This window comes from Paralichthys olivaceus, chromosome 8 (genome assembly GCF_024713975.1).
Source record: "Paralichthys olivaceus isolate ysfri-2021 chromosome 8, ASM2471397v2, whole genome shotgun sequence".
Taxonomy (NCBI): Eukaryota; Metazoa; Chordata; class Actinopteri; order Pleuronectiformes; family Paralichthyidae; genus Paralichthys; species Paralichthys olivaceus.
Window position 1 is genome coordinate 7,831,144 of NC_091100.1, and position 12,956 is coordinate 7,844,099.

At 41.1% G+C, this 12,956-nt stretch overlaps 1 protein-coding gene across 5 annotated transcripts in view; it reads left to right on the forward strand.

The window, feature by feature from the left end:
- Positions 1-12,956, forward strand: part of gab1 (GRB2-associated binding protein 1) — a 47,533-nt gene that overhangs the window by 4,663 nt on the left and 29,914 nt on the right. Inside the window, exon 1 of one of the 5 annotated variants that reach the window (XM_069530702.1) lies at positions 7,925-8,219. The exons of 3 other annotated variants lie outside the window; for them this stretch is intronic. The gene's annotated coding sequence lies outside the window, so the exon portion shown is untranslated. Of the gene's footprint in view, positions 1-7,924; positions 8,220-12,956 lie in introns of those variants that run through there. One more of the 5 variants, XM_069530704.1, reaches the window with a different exon arrangement.

A 12,956-nucleotide genomic window follows, 5' to 3' on the forward strand; every position in this document is an offset into this window, starting at 1 on the left:
TGGGGAAATGATTCTTGTTGATGTCTTGTCACCAATGAAATGGACTTAGGCCAAGCAAAATGCCAAATAGACAATTCTGCCTGCATTTGATAGTTTTCCAAAGTTGTCTACTGAGGTAAAGTGTTTTCACCTATTGTCATAACACGTAAGTCACATGATGTCAGTGCGAAATATCATATCTTTCAAACATGCAGTTGATGTAGCTCCATTACTAACTGTGTCCCTGCACACCAGCATTAGTTTACGTCACTAAACTGAAAGATGTAAAGCTGTTGTTAAGTTTTTAAAATAAAAGTTGCTTAAAGTACATTTTCTCAAGTGGAGTAATTGGTGTTCTTATAGTGAATATTTGGTGGCAGGTTCAATGACTGGATGAAAAAATCCCAAACAAACTGAACAGCATAGAACACTGTACAATTATATGGGAACATGTCGTCACCGCCTATTCTCTACTTTAATCCCCACCTCTAGACTGTGCAGCAGTAGATTAGAAGCCAGAGGCCCCCCGTTTGCCTGATTAACCACTCAGGGCAAAGTTTGTCACTGAGGCTTTGCCACTGATTGGTGGAGCTCAAAGGTGAAAGCTGTTCAGCCAACCTGCCTGAGTCGGAGCATTCCCAACCATCATTAGCTTCACACATCATTGTTGTCCTGTCAATTCTTCACCAATGAAGTTAGTGTGGAGAGGCAGCTTTCATAAATGCCCACATTTTGGTCACTGTCACCCGATGTTTATCCAGTCACAGATTGAGAATAGTGCATGTAATGTTTATTCAATTGATACTAGAAACAGAAACTCTCAATTCAGTAAGAATTTAACACTCAGAGTATTCTGTACTGCTTTAGTTGTGGATTATTTTATTGCTGCAGTCAGTCAAAACTTCTTGGCCATTAATATCTAATTTACGAGCATTGTGAAGATATCTGACCATTATTGCTTTGTTGGGACTTTTCCCAACCAGTGTTTGTCATAACTGGATCATCGACATTGCTTTTTCCATCTGGTTCTCCTTTTTTCTCTTTCATTTCTCGTACCCTTCAATCTGTGAGTTTCTGTCAGGGTCTACTTGTAAAACCCTCTTCAAAGCAACAGCTTTAAAACCTGGTGTCTTAGGAACATCTGCAGAGTATTATCTCAGGGACCGGAGGAGATGTAGAGATGCAGTTGCAAGGTCTGCACAGCCCTCTTTAGAGATGGTGTGCACATGAGAGTATATGGTCTCATCACATCATAATATCAGATGGATAGAGATAAGGTGTTACTGAAAAGATTAATTAAACAAATTGCTCATATGTCTTCTGTGTACAACAACAATTTCAAGCCATCATCTAAATTTCATGGTTTACTAAAGACCCATTGTAACTGTTGTTCATATTGAAGGAATATGAACCACAGACTTCAGTTGCTTTTAGACATGCACTGAACTCTGGATAATTTCAGATTATCTGGAGTGGCTGTATGTGACAACTCAAATGACCAAATCAGAGGCTTCGACAATCCTCAGAATTATTCCTGCCAGCCCTCTATTAAAAACTCCTGATCACGTCAGAATTAGCCCATGTTAGAATAGATCTGCAGATTTTCGTGAGGATTAGCCATGAATGAGGATACCACGCGTCCCTCAAAGGATAAGCAGTATAGATGATAGCTGAATATCATAAAAAGTTCATAATCTCTTTGTTGAATGTATGATTACACTGATGCTGATTTTTGATTATAATCTTGAGCATTTTCAGTTCATTTCTCCCTCTGCACATAGCTGCATGGACCATTACAATCCCCGTAGTCCACTGGCATGTACCCACTGGAAACAGATTAGGATTTTGTTGTACACTTTGTCCAGCCCTTAATAGGGCCTCAGGGCTGGAGCACAACACTCCAGGGTAAACCGGATGAAGGAAAATATTGAACCCTGAAGGTCCTCCTGTGATGGCTGTAAAGAGAGACTGAGGACGTACTCCACGCTGGTCTTGAGTCCTCTCAGCTGGGACAAAATGCATTTACAGTACTCACCACATTGACAGTCAGCATTACAGTGGAAACAATTGCCATTTGCAGATTGCTGTAGAGAAATATGTAAGCAACAAATGTGACGGCACAGTCAGACTAACACGAAGGCCTAGCTTTTTGATTAAGTAGAGGATTCATTAAATCTGCTTAGCAAGTGGAACAGAGAACAAACACTCACTTTCTGCAAACCCTCCCCCCCCTCCCCACACGCTTGAAGAAACAAACAAACAAGCAACCCGAACGGGATGCAACAGAGGGGTATTTGTGCAGCATTAGCCTCTTAGGCTAACAAAGGAGAAATTACTGGACCGTGTCCTGACGACTCAGCTCCACAGCACTGCATTTGGTCCGAGCACACTACCGGTGTGTGATCTACCACAGCTTGAAAATGGATTGCATGTGCCATTAATTATTTAATGTCCATTACAAACAAATAAGCATCAAATATTAATATCTGTGCTACTACAATAGTTATACTTACCAGCCCACTGTTGTTCCAGACACAGAATATCATCACTACACCAAGGTATATCCCTTTCATTGTTTCCACGCTGGTGCCCTCTGTGGCACCAAAGTTAGACAGTAAGAACATATTAGATGTATTTAAATCTGTATAGTTCATGATATTTAGATCTGTTTTATCCTCAAAGTGATCATTTTATCAGCAGGGTTGGTTGTTAAACACTGGATATGTTTTGTGTCCCCAACTGTTGTGTTTGTCTTTGTTTTAATACACTAGAGAGATGAACATGATTGTGGTCCGTCTCCAGTTTCTTCTGGATATTTATAGAGTGTAGTAGTGAGACTGAAATCATGTTATTGCATCACAAAAAAAACACCACCACAGAAACAAAACAGCTTGTTAGAGCAAACCCCTCTAGAATTTGGCACTGGAGAGCATTTTTTGGGACATGGGTAAATGCCTCTGTCTTTGCAGCCATAAATATTTGAGATTAAATCTGAAAAGTTTTTATAAACATCAGATGTACATATGATATCCAGGTTGTCCAAAATCTAAATTTTTTGAGAGTTTGGTTTCCTCCAAAAAACAAAATCATCTAAACAGATCTATTTTGGATATTGCATTGTGTCTATTTGGTTCTACCAGCTGTGTTTTGGAATCAAACAAATCCAGCACTGGTCTGTTTGTCCCTCATTGGTATGCTGCTGTCTCTGTCACCATGTGGTCACCAGTTCACTGTGTTGCTGTTCTTCCTGTCATGTGGCTGCCACGTCCTCCATAATTCACAAGTCTCTCCCCTTAGTGATAAAGACTGCTTATGATAATATTTGGCATCCTTTTTGCAGTCAATCTTGAGCATATCAACTGTTGCATTTCTCTCATGTCTTTATGTATTTGTAAGTAGGATCTGGTTGTCTGGATGGAGATTAGAGGTCGGAAGCCACAAAAGTCTTTAAACTAACCTCAAGTCAACTACCATTATAAATTTTACTCACTTAGGCTACATAGGCTACATCCACAGTAATATGTTAACTTTTAAACTTTAGCTTTTTTTTTTACAGCTGAATTCCACACGTTTTAAAAGCCTTAAAACAGAGATTTTTGTAAAATTGCTGGGCCTGGCTCAGGTTGAAAACTCTTGTGTAGGAATATAGTCTGGATGAGAAGAAACCTGTAGACACCTATGTTTGCCTCCTGATTGGGTCTTATCAGTCAGAACGTTTCCTTCCCTGATACTCATGCTCTTATCAAGTGACCCTTTTCTGATAGAAAACAAACAACAATGCAACATAACGTATTAAAAGTTTCGCTGACCATGCTGTCCTTGCTAGAAGCTATTGTGCATTTATGGCACATGCATGCCCAGTGTACGTAAATGGTTTAGCATGGACAGAGATTATGTCTGACACAGAACTAAAACACTTGTCTGGATGGAGATCATTGTTTTAAAAACAGAAACACATATGTGTGTACTTAGCTTTATTACTGTTCCTGTCACATCTCATATTAATTATGCCAACTAGACTCTGTGATGCATGACCTTCGCTGAAGATGGTACAACAAAAGGGCTGCTTTTCAAAATCCAGTACACCTTTAAAAATTAAAAATCCCCAGCACATGATTATATAATTTCAAAGTAAAGTTTGTAGTTTCACTTCTCCTGTCAATTAAGTTGCTGCAGCTCAAACTCTGGTCTTGTGTTTTAACGAAAGTGAAATCAACTCAAAGGTCATAAAATGTTGAAGAGCAAGTTGTATGTGAATAGCTTTCAAGTTGAAAGCTCATTTACAAACTGTTTGCAGGTTATTTTTATTCACCAATCTGTGATTATATTGGTGGTTGAGCTTTTGCAAATGCAGTATGTCTGTAATTGAGACCGATGCACCAGTGTTGTGTTTACCTCATGGGTGGTGCTCTTTGCTGATTATGCACAATTTCCTACGAAATGTTTACATTGCATCATTCTTTAAACTCAATCTGTCGCCTTCATGGAACAATGATATTGTTAAATCATATAGTTAGGTCAAGGCTTTCGTGAAGCTGCTGTAAACAGATGTGTCTCTTTGCCCAGTGCAGCTGTTTACTGACCCGTGTGCCAAGTCCACAGAGCAGTTTGGGGAGTGACTGTCGAGAACTGGTTCTCATGCAGACTTGGTTTTCCTGTTTCAAACTCTGGAGCAGATTCTGAGTTGAGTTTTCTGTTGGAATATAATCCAGTTGAGTCGTAAAATGATCCTTTTGTGCTATTTGTCCCTGTGCCAAGTTGAACAGTTTCAAGTGCAGCTATTATTAAACGCAGATGACAGAAACTATTTGGCAAGGCTAAGTGTACACATCATCATGTGCGTTTCTCTTTTGTTTCTTATGATTGAGCCATGTGATTCTCTCATGTGCATTAATACATTTTACGATATTTTCATAAATCAAGACTCACAGACTTTTTTTTTTTTTTTTTTTTACATCATTTTTAACTGTTGACACTGAAAGCAAAAGTAGTATCTGTCATAAGTCTGCTCTTGATTTCCAGAGTGTAGTTGTAGTCTGTTGTGGAGACAGAACAACGACAGTAGGAGAACACATATGGCCAAAGAAGGTCGACACTAACCAGACAAACAGGCTGCAGGGGTCTCTGTTCCCATCAGATTCCTGTGAGTGTCTTTTGAGGGGAAAAAAAGGATAAACAGAAGTTGGGCCAAATTTATGATAATGTGCATTCCCCGAATTCTTGCAAAATAGATGGAACCTCTACGAGACTAATGGTGTAGGACTATAAATATGCATGCAGTGATGTGCAAGCTGGGATATACCACAATGGCAATCAATAACTTTGTCGTCATTGTTGTGGACAGTGCAGAGAAAGCAAATGGGATGAGAAAGACTGGAGTGCTCCTCAGAGCAGCACCATTAGACGGCGTCCAGTGAGAGCAGCTCTCTGTTCGCTCCCTCTCTCTTTCCGTTCACAGCGCTTCTTGGCAGGAACAGGCAGCAGGAATGTGAGGCTGCTCTGTGCTCCTCTTTGCTGGTCTGCAGGGGTGTGAGCGCCTGGTCCTGGGCTTGGGCTGCCGCTGGTGCTGCTGGCTGCTCAGGCTAGGATGGGCTGGACTGCAATGTACTGGCTGATTGTTGTTTCTACAGCACTGGGAGGGAAGAGGAGCCGCTCCCTGGCGCCCCAGCAAGGCATGGCCGCCCCTTCCTGTGTGAGGCGCTGATGGCTACCAGATGGTGGGTGAAGAGAGAGGAGGAGGGGTCCTACACTTTGTCCCTCTTATTCTCTCTTCATCCTTTGTGCCTTTTTATAGTATTATTTTCCTCTCCTTTTTTGCAAAATCTTCTCTTTTCTTAACCTCATCTTCTTTTGCCTCTGTTGATTCCACCTCTAATTGTTCTATTAATAAAGGAGGCTGAACAGGAGACTGGTGGTGAACCTGAACTTGCAGACGTCCAGGCTGTGTACAACATCAAAAAACAAAAGATGTCACTATGACTCACGTGTGATCAATGACTTGCTGAAGAATTGTATACTTTCAAGGCCCATTCATGTTGTGTGTTGTCTTTAAAAGTCTGCGTGTAACATTAAGCTTTATTGTCACTGACGCTCAATCACCAAAGAAGTCGACACACACACCTGTTCAGCAGTAGTGGAGTACCACATGTGGTGCCTGGTGGTGGGTTTGACTGTGAGAACTGATCTGGGTGACCTGTTCACTGTAAAAACCTGCTGCTCACCAACAGGAGGCCCTCTTAACTCACAGCATACAGAGAACTTTATTACCCCATTAGATGAGATCCAGGATACGCACACCTTCACAAATGACTTTACTCACTTGCTTGGTGAAATGACCTCTCTTACCCTTGTTTGCTGATTGACCTGTTTGTTCTCCCTCAAGTAGCTTTTGAGGAAGCACCAGCATTGTTTGCCTAGTCTAGATTGTATATTGTGGCCAGAAAATCAGCAGGCTGATTTTATTGAAAACACATATTGAAAACAAAAAAATACAGGCTGTCTCACAAAGAAGGGGTACTAGTTGGCTAGCTGATTATATTAAAGAAGGTATTCTTCCACATATATTCCAGGTTTGAGGGATTTCTAAGTTTTGCTAAGTAGAGCGGGAGAAGGTTAAGAGTGACCCTTGGATGCAGCAAAACTATTTATTGATTGATTTGCTGATTATATCATTAATTAATTGATTTAGCTCTATATAATGTAAGAAAATGGTTGGAACATCTCTGTCACAGTTTCCCAGAGTCGAAGGTGACACCTTGAAGACTTTATTGTATTGTGAAGGATTTTAAATCAGCAGTTAAATTTGACATCACAAGTTACATTTCGACTTGATGTTATCAGTGTAACCTTGCCTCAGGCTCAAACATTTTTTGACTAATGTGGTGTTTATGATCAAGTTAGTCTGACAAAGAGAAACTATTGCTGCCAAACGTCTTGTGACCCTAACCCTTTGAAAACTGAAATCTCTTTGTTCAGTTGGCTTCTTTTTATATGGTAAATTTGAACACAACCAATTTTCCATTATGTCAAAACTACAAGTTGTGTTCCTTAGAAGTGTATGAACAGTGCCAAATAAATTCAGATGCTACGTTTAGATGTGTTCAGATTCTCCAGGCTCCAGGGAGCATTTGTCATACACTCCAGCTTATATTGAGCCATAGGAGTTTGGTGCTTGAAAGTATAGATATCCTGATCCCGATTCCAGCTTCAGAAATGCCCCAGATGCAGGGTTGGTCATGGGCCAATTGTTGGACTAGGTTTGAAGAAGGGAAAAATGGTATCGGAACATCTTTTCTTTAAAGTGGCATGATTAGCATGACCAGGGTTTAAGGTAGAAAAGTCTGCGAATGTGTCTGTTCACATTTAACTCCAAAGGTTCACCTGTCATTTCCCACACACCCACACAGATGCAGCTGGCACTCTAGTTATGCGGTGCTGTGTGATCTGACCCTAGCCGCTGTGTCTGCAGCCCCTTAATATAGCCCACTGCTGTCATGGTAGTTTTTGCCCCTCTTCTCTGGCTCAGTGCTGTGTGAGCACCAATATGTTTGCAGGTTTGTCCCATCTTGAGGACAGGCTGAGATGAGGGGGGTCAACCTGGAGGCTAGAGACTACATGTGAAATATTGCTACTAACCTGTGTTATTTCCCAACTTGCTGTGAGACAGACAGGGACACAACAAAATGGATTGCGCCTGTATTGAATTTCAATTAATTTGTCTCTTTAATTGGTTTTCAAATCAGTTTCTTTTTTGTCTTAGAGGGAGGGTCCGTAGAGCAAACTGAAGATGACCGAGAAAGATGGATGGCTCTTTGCTTTCACCAGTGGTCCTGTTGTGGCCACTGTCCCTGATTGCATTAGAGTTACTCTGGTGCTGCCCGATATCTTTGGCCTGGCCTCAAGCCAGAGGACGTGGTTAAACTTGCACACATGTACACACACAATCACACACACACACTGAGAGAGACTCAGGGATGCACCAGAGACCCCTGCTCTCAGAGAGTATTCGTTTCCAGCCTGACTGGAAGCTGAGAACGTGGAGGACCTACTCCTCTTGTCCACCTACTTTCTTGGCATTTCTCCGAACTTTCTGTGGCACTCCTCTTTTTTTCATGCTTGTTTTTGGTGTGTTAGAAACCTCTGAACACCTTGACCCTCTTTGTCTCAGCTCTAAACCCATGGCTTTTGGATAACCAACTAGTGTTTGAAAGGGTTAGGAGAGTGCAAGAGCAGAGCACAAGGTTGGTAATATTATTACTTCACACAAGATGTCAATTTATGTGCCGGGAAATTAAATAGCTAAATTCATAATGTTAGAAAATGTTGCGGTTTGTAAATAGTAATCTTCTGTGTTGTGATGTCCCGTTGAACCACCTAACACTGTGGGAAGCTGCAAAGGGAATTTCCAACACAAGCTTTTTATGATCAGCAGCTTTGGTTACAGGTGTTTTATGTAATACACCCACTTGCAATGTAGGTTAGATTTCAAGAGAAGTTTTGTTTCGTAATATTATTTTTCTGCAATGCATATTATAACAGTGAGTAGTTGTGCAAACTGTATCTTAGTGGTGCTGAAATGGAAAAATATGCACATGTGTCAAATCTTAGTGGCATCTTGAATTAGTTCTTAAAACCCATGTTTGCACATGATTAAGCATGTCTTGAATTTAGTATATGCCAATATGCCAGTCATGTTCTAACTGGACTATTTTTTAAAACTTAACTGTAATGTGCTTATTTGGCCGGATTAAACTGCACAGGCGAACAGAAGCTGAAAGGAGAATTGTTTAAGCCCCTCTCGTCAGCGGTCAAGGAACAGCGTGATCATGTGAACCAAATCTGCCATGCCAAAGGAATGTGTTGAATTCTAACGATGCAGCTTTGACAAGTGCATGTGACTTTGTGCAAGAGCTCAGACGCAGAGGCAGATAGGATGAAAACAGGAGACGATAGGCAGCACGTAATCGAAAGAAAGAATGTCATGTAACTGTCAAGGTTGTGGCGGAGCAAAGTGTGCAACGTTTTTAACCTCCTGCTTATCTGAAAAAGGCATTATAACTGTTGGAGCAAACGACAGGGAGATACTGTGGGAATGTGGCCAACTTGAGTTTTGGGGAGTTACATATCCTGAAGTCAGATGAGCCGGTCTTTATCTCCAACACAGCTTTGGTTCACATGCCTGAGAGTCGGCTGCCATCTGCACTCACAAACCGTCCTCAGAGTATGCAGATTGAATAGGGCACTGTATGAACAAGGGTAATTAAGTACATCGAGTCTGGGAATCATTTTCAGCGAAGATTCATTGGCTATATACTGTATAAAGGAGCCATAGTAATTGTGGTGTTAGTGTATTAGTCAGGGAGTAACAGTGTCTTTCTTTTAGATAAGCAGTTAAACATAAGGACAATCAAACACTTGTTCCTTCCATAGGCGGCTGATGTCATTTTACCAAGAAATGAATTAGGTCTCATCTCCAGCAGTTTTCTCACTTGCCTTCTTCCTCTTTGTCTTCTTCATCATGTTGCCAAAGATTACAATATGACACATTCACTGTCACTGTTCATATAAGAAAACCCATGGTTCCTTTTGGTAACCGACTTAGGGATCTGTAGAACTGGAACAGAACCTGTTCTGTGTTGGTAACAGTAGATGTACAACCTCTGTTTCTCTGTGTCCTGTAAGCTAAATGTTGTTTCCTACTCTGCAGGGTAAAAGGTATTGATTGGTGACCTGGATTTTGCTCCTGCCACCACAAGCCAACATGAGTGCATTTACACCACGCTTGAGGAGCGATAACAATAAATTACAAGAAAATGACAAAGACACTTAAGTTATAGTACAAATATTGGCTGGCTATGATTTTGGCTTTGCCTATCTGCTCTCACACACAACTACTATACTTAAATTCTTCTTATTCAGACTTGTTATTTCTATGGTAGCTTTATGTATGCGACCCTAATCATTAGCAGGGTGTACAGACCCAGATTTGTGTTATTTATCAAGAAAATATCAGGTAAATATTTATTTTGAATTCTTTTCTCCTCCATCAAACTGTTAACTCAACGTTGTTCTGCTCCTCATCATCAGGAAGGAAGGCTGTTTTCAGTTTTGCTTTGAGTGTCCCAAGGTCAAATCAACGGGATGAGATCAGAGCAGTTTATTTGAATATACACACATCATGAGAAGCAGTTAATGGATAAACATGGTGTTAACAGTGGGTGCAGGGGAGCTGAGTACGAATGACTTCAGGCTTTGAGAACAAATCTACAGGCATGTACCCACAGAGGCCAGCACAAAGCGATTCAAAAGAAAAAAATACTTTTTTTTCCCTCGTTTGCTGGAAAAAATATATTGCATTCTTACCATTGCTGCCTGTATCTGTGGGAAGAATTCCACACATTCTACGCTAAACGTGAATCACTATGGAAATCACATGAACACACACGCAGCACACAACTTCTCAGGTATGTGTTCACACCACGCACATTCCTTTTCAACTGAAAGTGAAGTAGTATCATCTGAATGTGACAATAGAGAAGGGAGGTGTGTACCAGTTTCAGGGGACTGGTTGAAAAAGGAGGTGTGTCTTTTTTTGTCGGCTGAGCAACAAGCCGAGGCATGCTCGACAGCTCAGCTAATAGAACATGACACCAAACACAGTTAATGCTAAGAGTCAACATGTTGGGTTACTAATCTGTACATTCACTATTCACTTATTCCCATATTAATAAAAAAGATTGAAATTTTCATTTGCTAGAATAACTGGGGATGTAACTACTTGAACCTTGTTTCAGCTTCTGTTCTGCTGAGTAACCAGGCACCACGTCTTTGAAAGCAACACCACTGCCGACACACAAGTGTGTATCAGAGTCCATTTCCTTATCTCTGCATGCGGCATCTCAAGCCATTTCCTCATGGACGGACTCTAGCAGGAGAGGGGCTAATTAGATCATGTCTAAGGCAACCTCTCACTGGCCGCTAAATGTGATTTGGAATAATTTTCATTGGACTGATTGGATTAGACTGCTACTGCTCACTGTATGGATGAGGATGGGTTAGACGCTCTAAATGAGTTGGTACCTATTATCCATCTCCCTTTTTTTGGGGGGGGGGTTAATCCTGAATTGTATTCAATCAAAAAGCTTTAAATACAAAAACTAGAGGCTTCACTTTCTTTTAAGGAAAGTTAATATGAAATAAATAAGCCAAACATAACATCACATCACATAAATGAACACACATACGTTCACAAACTCAACGACAGATGCTTTTGGGGACGGAATTTCAAGAAGTCATCCATCTCACCATGCAGTGGTCCCCCTGCAGGAAGGAGTAGGACTGTTATGAGTCTGCCGCTCAACCCACAACCTGCTGTGGTGTGAAATCCTGTGCTTCACTGGGACATGCAAGGCTGTGCCACTGCAAGCTCTTATCAGAACTTCACATGTAGAAAGTACCTTGATATGGAGTCTGGATTATTGTTGACTTACCTCTGACTAATGCATGTGCAGGAGTGAATCAAACACCACTCTGGGAAATTCATGGTGCACTTTTTGGCATGTGGGCCCAGAATGTTAAGCAGCAGCCGATATTTTTGGGCTCTACCCACCTATCTAGAGCCAGCATGTTGTAGGTGTGCTGTACCGAAGAAGCGGCGTGAAATGGGTGTTGGGGTGGGCAGTTGTTGCCAGGGGAGGTGGTATGTTATTTTCAGTCCATTGTGTCTACTTCCTGTGGGTCAGGGGTTATTGGAGCAGGGTGTTGCAGACTTTACGGAGTAAGAGGAGGGGAGGGAAGTCAGCAGGGCAGGCAGGAAAAGTGGCCATACTCGCTCAACAACAGTGGCTAGTCAGTTGCTTGCTTACCTCGCTTCCCTCAAAACATTTCTCTCCGGGCAAAGCTTGGACTCTTCAGAACCAGGTACAGAGATATGACTCGTGTTTTAATAACCATTGACCTTGTTATTCTCAGCTTTTAAGTTTTGATGATTTGAATACCGTTTTCACCACCTAATTCGTTTTGTGACTCGCAGCAGCAGGTCAGTTAATTATCAAACGATTATTCTTCCAACATCAGCCGGGAAAATATTTGGTGCAAAAGAGCATATGGAAGATTCATGACTCTTACGTAACCAGAACACCACCTTGATTGTAGTTGCTCGTCAAGAGCGTCAATACAGCAATTAAAGCACAATAAATCTTTTAGTGAGTTCTATAGAAATAGCTGACAATTAAAAACAGCAAGGTTTATTGCATAATTATAAAGGAGTGTATGTCTATGAAGGAGCATGTGATTTCATGCACTAAATGAAGATCAGGCAGTGTGTATAAAGGATTGACTCAACACGATATCATTGTTCAGACAGTATGCAGAATAAGTAGCGCTGCTCTAGGTAGGACCAACAGCCATCATTGTAAACTTTTGCAGGGTATCTCTGAGGTGGTCACTCACTCAGAAAAACTGATTTCCATGCTTTTACAGTTTACGGTAGGATGGCTGCAATCAAGGATGGGTTTGATTGTGTTTTTTGTGGAACCAGAATAATGCTGCTATATGCAAACTGTATATATGCATTAGTATTTTTTTAGACCAGACCAAGAGGGTCATAACAGGGTCTTCCTGCAACGTAGGTCAAACATTTTGCAAAAAGAAAACCTGCGGTATAATGTGAGCAAATCATCAACTTGGGTTATTGAGTTTTCACGGTGCAGCTGTGATTCCTTCTCTGTTTTCTCCTCTCAAAGCAAAGATGTGAAGTATTTTAGTCCAGCATAGGAAAGACGAGACCATCACCGTCCAGGTGCATTGTTTTCTGGACAAACTGTGAAATTACAAGTTAAACGTTAATATAGAAGAGATTCTAAAGTTAGCATCTGACAAACCCCCAAACGCGACCACAATGACAAAAAGAGGCAAAACAGGAAATCTTTTTGCCCAGAGTGTGTTTGGGGAACAGATGACCAGGAAGATAAAAAGCG